Raw genomic sequence first — 12382 nt, 5'->3', positions numbered from 1 at the left:
AACTCAAACCCCTCCCTCATAACCAACATGATCCCAAATTTCATCTCCCGCCACCAAACAATGAAGTGCCCCTACTGCAACCCAGTTTCCCTCCGTTCTTCTCTCTCTTTCTCCGGTCACCTAGCAGAGCTTGAACAGAAAATTGAATTAAATGCTTCTACACCGGCTTCAAGTTCAAATGTTGTGGTCGATAATCTGAGAGCGTCTATGCAGATTATTGATGTGGCTTCAATTTTGGGATTGGATTGTGACGTATCGGGTCATGCGTTTCATTTATTTAGAGATTGTTGTTCTGCTACTTGTTTGGGAAATCGAACCGTCGAAGCTTGTTGCAGCTCCAGTAATCAGCGGCAGAAGTTCAAGCACGTGGATTAAAGATGGATTCTTGCTGATTGTTACAACTCCATGAATTCAAGCATGAGGAATATAAATGCAGATGGTTAGAGGTAGTTAGTCGGCTAGTTTTGGAGGGAAATTCATTGTATAAAAGCAGTTGTAATCTTAGCGTAAAGGACAAGTAAAGAATAACAGTTTCTGTAATTCTCTTCTTCTTCCCTCTCTCTTATCAATCTTTCTGAATTTCTTAGTTGTCAAGGCCGAGGCCCTAGCAAAGCTCTAGCTGTTGCTGCTCTTGTTCAGGCTAGTAGTTGTAGTTTCCGATGATGTGCTCCGGGGAGTTGTGTGTATGGTCTTGGAATCGTTCAGATTTGATCACTTGTAACTTTTAGTGACTGGATTATATTAACAGGAGATCTCGATTGCTGGAAATGCACCTCAAAAGGAGATCAAGATATTAGGAGAAGCCTTGCAGCTAAGCCAGCCTATTAACAACAATTCAATTTCAGTGCAAATGCCTTGATTCTGCAATTGCCACAGGCCGTTCCTCTGCAACTAGAATTGATCCAGTTGAATTAATATCTTCAGACAGAGATAAACAACTAGAGAGTAAATCAAATAAGCCAAATGAGTTGGCCAGAGGCAAAGAGGATGCTGAAAATACTGGTAATTCGTCCGTCCACCTCCATGGCAGAATCTCAGGTAAAAGAGGCAATATAAGGGGAGACAACAAGTAGCAGGGCGGGAACTGGATCCTCCTTTCTCAGGTATATGCTGTTGTGCACCACCAGAAGGTATACTGCGAGTTTCCCTGCTAATCAAGTCTTGCACTTTTTCTTGAACTGTTCATTTTAAGTGCTAGAGAGTTTTTATCATGCTTCATTGCTATTTTTATATCAGAACAGAAATTAGTCATTCCAAAATCTTATGATATCTTCCATGGATGGACGGATTCTAGGTTGCACAATTTACAGTTTGATTCTCACATACGCATCCCAACGACATCTGTCAGGGCTCGTGCATTCTCAAATCCAACAAGCATCTGCAGACTTGAATTTCTTGCAAGGGCCATCAATGAAGTCAACACTGGCATTTTAGTGGGCTTTCACTTCTTCAGGCACTTGAATGGATGGTGACATTTGGGTAAGAATTTCAAGGGACCTGATTGTCCCTCTAGTTTCTAGGTTTGAGCCAGTACTGGTAGCCCCATCGGAAAGAACAGCTTAGTGGCTTGGCCTTGCAAAGCTCGAGAATTTGGGATGTTTAAAGGAATGATCGTAGGGGTGGCAATTGCCACTTGCTCTATCCATTATGGTAAAACTAATTATTCAAATATTTATATTTCTTATTTGGTAGAGTCAGGTAAGTATCATTAAATTTTGATTAAATTGTTGTTTTTAATAATTAGTTATTTAACCGCTTATTTGAGATTAAATTACTTGTGGAATTTAATTTAATTTCATGTGTGATTTAAATTTAATTAATAATTTATTATAATTTTTAGATTTGAAAGAAAATATTAAACTACATAGTTGAATTTAATTATACTATTTGAAATACTCATGAAAATAAATTAAATTAAATTCTTAACTATTTTACCCTTAAAATCACTTTTTTACACAAATAATTTTAATACAATACTCTTATATTAATTATTTTTTAACTACTATCCTTGTAATATTTTTATCATCTTTATGTTAAATATACAATTTTATTTGGAAATAGATAGTGGAGTTTGTATTATTAAGGGTATTTTTGATATATTATTTTTATTGTCAATTTTAAAGGAATTGTTATAGCATATCAGATAGTCCTTTTTTATTTGTTTTTTTTGTTATTTTTTAGCAATTGAATTTTATTTGGAATTCAAATCAATACCCTTAAAAAATTCAAAACTAAAGAATTGATTTAACCATTTGAATTAAATTTAATTTCAAGAGTTCCAAACAACCTCTAAATGATCTTGAAAAAAGTAAAACAACTTAGAAATATATTAGATCATTAGCTCACCCTGCACTGTGGGTTAAATTAATTTTCTTACATAAAAAAATATTCAAGAGTTACAAATGTGTTTTAAAAAAAATCAATCATGAACTCAAAACATGATGTATATTAGATTATATTTTTTTTTCAAATATTGAGATAATAATATATTAGATTTACATGGGTTAACCTGTGAAATTTGTGATCCAGCTCATGAGACCGTGATAACCCTATAAAAAAAATCAAAATAAATTATAAAGATCGATTCCTAATTAACCATTGTTAAAGAATAAAATTGAGAAAAAAATAAATATGAAGGTTCTTTTCCAACAATTTAATGTCAAATGTTGAAATTGAGGAAAAAAAACTAAATTTATGAGACCGAGATAACTCCACATAATGCAAATTAAAAAATATAGAAAAAAAATTTAATTTCTAAACAACTTAATATAGAAGGATGAAATTGAAAAAAAAACTAAATAAAAAAAGATTGAGTAATTAGAGGGTGAAATTGAAAAAAAAACCATTCAATTAAAAAAATAATAAAAAATAAATCAAGTCAAACTAGGTCAACTTGTCAAATATGCAACTAGAATTATAAGACCGAGACAACTTCATAAAAAAATATATCGAAAAACATCACAAAGCCTAATAAAAAACCATTCAATTAAAAAAAATAAAAAAATAATTAGAGTCAACCTGAATCAATCTACCAAACTCGCAACTCAAACTAGAAATTAGAATAACCCCATAGAAAACAAATAAAAAATAAATATGTTGCTCAATTCCGACCAACTTAATATTAAATAATAAAATTAAAAAAACAAATTAATTAGAAAAAAAAAATTCATAAAAAACAACTCGAGATAATTGGGTTAACCCGTTGAGATCAAAATCAATTTATAAAAAATAAATATAAAAAATAAAACTTGACTTCTAAGTTCTAACAAATTTTATTTTGAGAGTTGAAATCATGAAAAAAAAACTAAATAAATAAAATTAAATACAACCCAATAAAAAAAAATTTCTATAGCACGATTTTAAAAATTCTGAAGTAATTTAGTAATGCTCTTTGTGAAATTGAAAAAAAAAAAAAAAAGACGAAAGATTCGGTTGTTGAATACTGAAATAAATAAATAAATAAATAAATAAATAAAACACTATTAATAGTGTTTTATTGGTATGGATAGTGTTAGTGTGTACGCGCGCGCGCGTGTTTCTTTTTATGTCAAGACGTGAAGCTATTGACGACTTAGAAAGGGAAGGGCAGCCTTTATCCTGCACAGCTAGCTAATCATGAAAACATTTCAGCACTGACACAGTATTTTTGCACTTGTTGGATGATGATATCTTCACCCCACTATCCATGCTTCTTACGTGCCTCGAGGCCTCTACTGCGCTCCATGATGTTTATGGACAAGTGAAAATTGCTTATTTCTGTTTGTTTTGGATTTATAAAATATTTTTAAAAACATTTAAAAATTTTTAAAATTAATATTTTCTAGTATTTTAAGATATTTTGATAAGCTGATATCAAAAATAATTTTTAAAAATAAAAAAAATATTATTTTAATATATTTTCAAATAAAAAATACTTTAAAAAACAACCATAATTATATTCTCAAAAACCTACTTCTACTTTATTTATTAGCATTCCCAAATTTCGTGGGAAATGTAATTTTAAGAGCTCCTCTCCGTAATTTCTCATGGCATATGGTTTGTGTTCAACTTTGTTGTGTCAACCGATTCATCCCTGCAGCTTGCTGTTTACTTTTCAATGGTATTTTTAATTAAAAATGTTTTTTTTTTATTATTCTTGATATGACAAGATCCTGAAAAACATTTAGAAATAAATCGATTTAATGTTTTTTAAATAAAAATATTTTAAAAAACATAAACCATCACTTCACATCTTCACGTGATTGGTTGAAAATTCTCCTAAGATAGTGTGATCCTGCTGTACAGAGTCGAACAATGAGGTAGTGATTGTATTTTCTACGACAACTCTTAAAGTCGTAGATGCCCTTTTCTGTCTCCCATTTGCAAAATAATCACTTTTTTTTCCATTGTTGGCCCGTGGCGAAAAGACTTTTAGGTTTTGCTGTGATTGCGACATTTATTTTTTTAAGTATTTTTTTAAATTATATTAAAATAGTATTATTTTTATTTTTTAAAATTTTATTTTCCATATCATAACATTAAAATGATTTTAAAATATAAAAAATAATTTAAAAAATAAATATTTTTTAACCGCAAAAATAAATAATATTATGTGGTTTATTTAGGAGTGTGATTACAATTGCTTTTCAAAGTGTTTTTTATGCTAAAATATATCAAATGATATTTTTTTTATTTTTTTTAAACTAACACATCAAAATGCTATAAAATATATTAAAAAATAAATTTTAATAAAAAGATTAATTTTTTAAAAAATATGCGTTAGCTATAGTTTTAAATAGACACTAAATAAATAGATTCCGGAATGGAACGATGGATAATATCATAATAATGAGCTACGAGAATCAAGAGCATGGATGGATTGATTTAACGGTACCACATGAACAAGCATAAAAACAAATCTCGCTTTTGCAATTTTTTTCATAGGTATAAATAATTTGTGCATTACTCTAAACGTATTTTTAACATTTTTTACGGTGATTGTTATGGTTAGAAGGTTCTGTGCTTATAATGCGCTCAAATTTACGAAGTGATGAGGTGGAATTTAAGATATATAAAAAGTACTTATCCGTAATTACTCACGGAATATATTTTCTGCGATATGAATGGTATATTTTTCATCTTCCGATGAAGAGGTATGTTTTCTACGGTACAATTAATTAAAATACGGAATGGTAAGATGACACGTATGGCATGATATAAATTGTTTTAAAAGTTCATCATTGTTATGATTTTAAAAATATATTTATGGGCCAAAGCTTGGGGTCTATACTGGAAAAATTAAAATTAAAATACACTAGATAGATCAATGAAGGGGTGTGCTTTTAAGATTGTCAGAGCATCTTCTATGCTAAATATTATATTGAAAAGTCAAATAAAAAAAAAAGTTTTTTAAATAGTGTAAATATAGCTTTTTTTATTATATGCATTCCAATGGTAAAAAGCTATTTACAAAAGCCATTTATATTTTAATATATTTCATGTTAAATTAATTTTAATATAATTATATAACAAATTTAGATATTTTATATATAATATAATTATGATGTTATTAATTATATAATTAATATGAGTAATTTATAAAAGTAGTATAAAATTAATGAAGTAATATGAAAGTTAAAAGATATAATTTAAAATTTATTTATATGAATATTTTTAATTTTAAGTTTTATATGTTATTGTTAAAAATTTAATTTTTTAAAAGTAAATTCAAATTCAAACTTTGAAAAAATAACCGCCAACATTTTAAATTTTAAAATTTCAAATTTTAAAAAAATTACCGCCAACATTCTTCTATAAATATTCTCATATATGTTAACATTTTTTCTCATCATTTTCTTCTCTCCAATCTTTGTTATATTTCATTCAAATTCATAATGAATCATTCTAATTTTAATTTTTATGATGCTTTTGATTTTGATGATGACACTCTTGTGTTTGCTTTTCAAGTTGCTATTGTTGTGGTTGCTGAAGAAGAATCAAATAATCAAGGGCGGAGAACAGGGTATCGTGGCTCTATTCTTGGTCACAATATTGTCAATCGTAATAGAAAGGAAGGTGAGTTAAGGCTATATAATGATTATTTTGTAGAAAATCCTAAATTCACTGAAAGTCAATTTTAAAGAAGATTTAGGATGAGTCGTAGTCTTTTTCTTCGAATCGCAGATGCAATGGAAGCTCATAATCCATATTTCAAACAAAGGATATATGCTCTTGGTGTTCTTGGTTTATCTTGCCTTCAAAAGGTAACTGCAACTCACATAATACTTACATATGGTATTCCTGCAGATCTTACTAATGAATATCTTTGAATTGGAGAAACCACTGCGATAGAAAGTCTTAGAGCTTTCGTCAAAGCAATCGTAGAAATTTTTGGTGATTAGTATCTAAGGGCACCAAACAAGGCATCAATTTGTCGATTATTATCAATTGGAGAGCAGCGTGGATTTTCAGGGATGTTAGGGAGCATTGACTGTATGCATTGGAAATGGAAGAAATGCCCAATTGCATGGTATGGGATGTATACTAGTCATTGTCGTGAACCAACTATAATTCTAGAGGCGGTGGCTTCACAAGATCTTTGGATATGGCATGCCTTTTTTGGAATGCCTGGATCATTAAATGATATTAATGTTCTTGATCGGTCACTGATCTTTGCTGCATTTGCTGAAGGTCGTACTGCTCCTGTCAATTATACAATTAATAGGCATGAATATACAATGAGATACTATTTGGCAGATGGGATTTATCCTAATTGGTCAACCTTTGTTAAGACAATCACAAGACCATTAGGAGCAAAGAGAAAATATTTTGCAAGCAAGCAAGAGTGTGCAAGAAAAGATGTGAAGCAGGTATTTGGGGTGCTACAATCTTGTTTTGCAATTGTACATGGACCTGTTCGATACTGGGATGAAGAAATGCTTGCATATATTATGAAAGCTTGCATAATATGATTATTGAGGATGAAGGAGCAATGAACCTTGGATTTGATCATAAACATGAAGTCAATTCCTTTATATCAGTGTCACATGGTGAAATACTAGAACTACATGATTTTCTTCAAACTCATAATCGAATTAGGGATAGAGCAACTAGCTCTCAACTACAAGAAGATTTGATTGAACATTTGTGGGAACAATATGGAAACGAGTAGAATCTTTATATTTGAACTTCTTATGTTATCATAATTTTCAAGTTTTTTTATTTTTTTTTCATTATGGTTGTTATCTTTTAAGTTAATTAATCCTACTTATTATTGTTAAGTGTTAGAGGAACTTCAAAAAAGTATTATGAATTAATATCAATTTCACAATAATATATTTAAAATAACCAATAATTAAAAATACATTACATTACAACAAATCAATCAAAGTTAATTAAAAATTAAAACCCTTCTTTTGCATAATTTCTAACTTTCTTTTTTGAAAATACGTTACAGAAATTGGATCCAAATTAGAAACATCCATTTTCATAATTTGTTCTTCTTTCTCAATCCTGTCCAATTCTTGTTTGTCTTGACTTTGTTGAATCATCATGGCTTGTTGCTCTAACATGATTTTCTTGTCTTGTTTCTTCTGATCCTCAATTTCAATTAGAGTATCCCTGAATTGTTGTAAGAGATTTGTTACAGTTACCTCCCCAACTTTATCTTTTCTTTGTCTACGTTTAAATCGTTCCTTTGCAGCCTTCTGACCAATTGGTGTATCTTGATAAAACAATGGTTCACTATCTTCTCATAAATTAACATAATCAGGGGTAGATGGAGTTGATGAAGCCGGACTTGCGTTAACATGACCTTTTTGTTTCTTGTTTGACTTTTGATGTTGACTAGCACGCTCAAATTGTTATTTGGGTTCTTTTCTTAAGAAAACCCAACAATGTTCTAGTTGAAATCGTTTGCCAACGCAAGAAGCATACATTTGCCGAGCATCATTAATCTGGTAAAAAAATAAATTAATTAAATAATGTTAAAATATGTGTTAAATAATTTAACATAGAAATGAATATTAAAATTACCTTTGATTCTTCGGTCATTCCACTTTGCTGACGATTTTCAATTTGAGTAACAAATCCAACAAATTTACCAACTTCTTTATTTATTTCTTGCCATCTACTTGAGATGCTTATTTGAGAATGATTATTCAAGTTTCCTCCATTCTCTACAAAGTAAGCATATACACAAGCCCAAAACTGTTTTGTTTGTTGTTCAACTCCTGTAATTGGATCCTTGCTTGTATTTAGCCATGCAAAGACAAGTAAACAATCTTCCTCTGGTGATAAATTTTTACTTCTTTGTGATTTTTTTGCCGAATGGACATTTAAATTCGAGTATGTTAAGTCATCAATTAATTGATTAGAATCACTTGGTTGAGAGAGAATATCTTCTGACTCACTCATAAGAAAGTTGGTAAAAGAGCTTGGAAAATTTGAATCCATCTACATTAAAAAAAAAATAAACTCAAGTTAAAACCTTATAAAAGGGTGTAAAGGAAGCTCATATTCGATGTCTAGCAATTTTATAGTTTCCATAAATGTGAATTAATAATAAGAATTGCCTTCTACTTGTTCTAACATTAATCTAATCATACAATTAATCTAATCACTTGGTTTAGCTGCATTTTTAAGAAGAAAAAATATAATTGACCTCAAATTAAAATAGGTAATTAAAAATAAATTTAAGATATGTCACTCCATGTTTTTATCAATATCAGCTACCATCATTACTTCCTTTCAATTTTGTCAAAGATAACAATATAAATAAAAATTATCTTCCTTAACCCATATCAAAAACATAAAATAACAAAGAAATAAAAATCATTACAAATAGCAAATAAAAATCAAGAGATGAAAAAAAAAAATAGAAAAAGTCTTTAAGCAAACATGCCTTTTGATTTCAAGTAATTAACACAATCGATGTTATTAATTATCTGGAGAACAATTAATTCTTTTTTTTCTAAATAAAAGAAAATGGTGAAATTTGCAGGTAAGTTTTTTTTTTCTTTCTATTTTGTTTAAATGTTGTCTTCTTCTTTCGGTTGGTTCTCCTTTTAAATGAAAAATATTAACGTTGGCCAACAGATACAATCGACAGAGAATAAAAACAGCTGCCAACATCTTTATTTATCTTTTGCTACATTTGCCTTTTGCTATAGAAGAAGATAGGAATGACTTTTACCATACTCAACAGCTATTTTAGCTGTGAGTTTAGCTCCCTGGTTGGAGTTGACATAACCAAATAAAAAAGCTAAAAGTACAATATTTTCATTTTGGCTCTTCTTTTACATTCTCTGTTGGAGATGCTCTCAAGAAATGAAAATTAATATCAGTTATATTTTAATATAATTAGAGTTTTAATATGTACAACTTTCAAGAGAAGGCACTCAAATATAAAGCACAAGTTATTTTAGGATTTAGTTTGTAAAATCCTTATCTTTTCTTACATAGCTTGTATAAAACTATAATTTATAGTTTACGTGAACTCAATCTCTGTAATATTATAAATATATTAAAAAATGATTTGATCTATATATATACAACTTTTTTAAAAGATTTTATATAATTAATCATTTTCTTTTATTTGTTATAATTTACAGCTTTCCTTTATGATTTTCTGTCATCTTTATTTATTTTACTTAGTTGGTAGATTACTTGATATTACACACTTTCATCTTTTAACCTATTAAACCAAGATAATAATTCCACATTCCATTAATTTACTAGGTTATTACTTACCTGTACTCGAGATTATATTCCTAACTTTAGTTTTTTCTAGTTAGAAGGAAAGAACAAATAACGGGTAACATATTAATAAAATATTCTAATAATCAACTAATAGATTTATATGGTTGGTGGGACTCATTTGTTAAAATAATAATATGTTAGTAGTCACGTAAAGTAAAAACCAAATTAATAAAAAAAAAACATATGGTTATAATGATTGATTATTAGTTAGTTCCCGTAAATGATAGAGGCTATTTTCCTAGCCATGAGGAATCCTGAAACAACTTATAAACACATAGGCTAATAAAGTTGTAACAACCTCAATTTTTTAATGCAATTTCTACATGATCTCCTTTTCAATAATGTCAAAAAGGAGGTAATATTTTTTGTAACAGTACAATGTCAATTTAACGATCGTCCAGATTAATTCGGTCTAAAAATTAAATTGACTGATTTTTCTAATAATTCTTAAATTTCTCTTATCAGTTGATCAATCGGTCAACTGATTCCATCAACTAATTGAGACAGTAACAATTTTAGGTGTTCATTCAATTAAGCGGTTGACCAGATCAATTGGTAAACTAAATCGGTTAATCGATTTGAACAGAATCATACATTTTCATTATTTATCTTTTGAAATGTATTCTCTACTGAAATTTTGATAAAGTTTGCCCAAAAGTATAAGATACCAAGTTATCAATATTATGACCTATAATCCCACACTCAAAATTCACAGACATGGTTTAACCATCTTAGATCTTATCCTTTTATTCAACCACATATCATTTTTATTCACATCACCATAATCAATAACATAATATAACAAAAATGAATAATTTAAATTATATTAAACTATCATGCACCAACTAGTAATTACAAAAAACAAAATAAATAAGGAAATACATTTAATAACTAAAAACTTACTAATATTTCTAAACCTCCATCTTAATCAAATAAGGGTGCAATTAAGCTACATCTTAAATTCTTCTATTTATACAAGTATTATCTTAATACAAACAAAATACAATAATATGTTATATTACAAAAATTTCCATAAATATATTAACCCTGATTATACAAAGAGGGCACTAAACATATCTATTGCTCCACTCTGGTATGTGAAGGACCTGACAATTTAAATCATTCATTACATTAAAAAAATTTAATACCAACTCATTATTTAATTTCTCAAAAAAACCAATTTCGACAAATCACATACTTATTCTTGAAAGCACACGTATATTTAATATATGGGTCAATAAGTACTTTGATATCGTTAGTCTCTTTTTAGTCGGCTCGTCTAAACAAATATCTTGATCATCTGAATACAAATACCACTAGCCTCAACTTATCTAAACATACATCTTGACCTCTTGAACAAAGATACCACTAGTCTCAACTAGTTTAAACAATTATCTTGGTTTTCTAAAAATAAACGCCACTAGCCTCAACTAGTTTAAACAAATATCTTGGTCATTTAAACACAAATATCATTAGCCTCCGCTACTCACAACAACTTTTCCCTTTTTCTATAAAATACATTTACAAGAAATAATAGGATTTAATTAAATTATAGTTAAATAACCCATCCCTCTAGCATTTAATAACATTTATCTTATCTAAACACAAACATAATCCATAAATATGTAAAATCATCAAATACTAAAACAAACTCATTCATTTCTCTTTAAGTCAAGATTATTCATTTATTCTTTTTAGGCTTTTTGTTCAATTTTTCCATTCAAAGTTTTTCATCATATACTAACATAAGAATTTCACTCAAATTTTGAATCATCACCAACAATTCCTTACACAATAATTTCATGTAATCATTAAGAAATTCATAAAATCTCATATTTTTCATTTTCTTTCCCTGAATGGCCAACACCACAATCTTTTTTAATATCATGATTTATTTTCAATTTTTAATAAAAAATCTTCCATTACACGAGAAATCAAGCACAATACAACAATTTCCCTTTAAATTCAATAATCTTCCTTAAAATTTTCAATTCATGACAACATAAAAATTCAATCATTTAATATAATGTAACTAAATTCATTTACAATCATCTTTCACACAAAAATTATGCATTAATCTAACAGAATCCACTTGAATAAATACAATTTCATCATATACTAATTTATCCCTTCTTGGTTGACCCTATAAGTTCTATTGAACCATATGATTTTTTTTCATAATTTCTTTCTAGTTTCCCCTTCATCATCACCATAAATTTTACATTTCCTTCAAATTCCTATCATAAACCCTAGGCCAAAATTCACAAATTTAGCATCAATCATTCTCCTTTTCAATTGAGCTTATAGAGTTAAGATTAGAACCCTCAACTTGGTAATAAAATGAATCTCGAGCACTAACCAATCAATTTTTTTCTACTCCTCCTATTTTCTTCCATTTTTTTCATTGCTTCTCTCTCTAGTTTCCTTTCTATCTTTTGATTCGCTTTTATTTTGGCAGTTAATACACTTAAATCTTCACTTCCTTTTTAATTCAAGCATTAAACCTTGAATCATCCTAAGGTTTTTCTTTTGGTGAAAAATCATGAAAAAGGAAGAAAAAATTTTCCCTCTTCTCCTTTGGCTGCTTCGTCGGGTTTGTGAGGAGAAGGGAAGGGAAAGTTTTCTTTTCTTTTCTTTTCTCATT

The sequence above is a fragment of the Populus alba genome, chromosome 5 (assembly GCF_005239225.2).
Source record: "Populus alba chromosome 5, ASM523922v2, whole genome shotgun sequence".
NCBI classification, from domain to species: Eukaryota; Viridiplantae; Streptophyta; class Magnoliopsida; order Malpighiales; family Salicaceae; genus Populus; species Populus alba.
The sequence above is the reverse complement of the archived record's forward strand: the minus strand, read 5'-3'. Positions refer to the sequence as shown.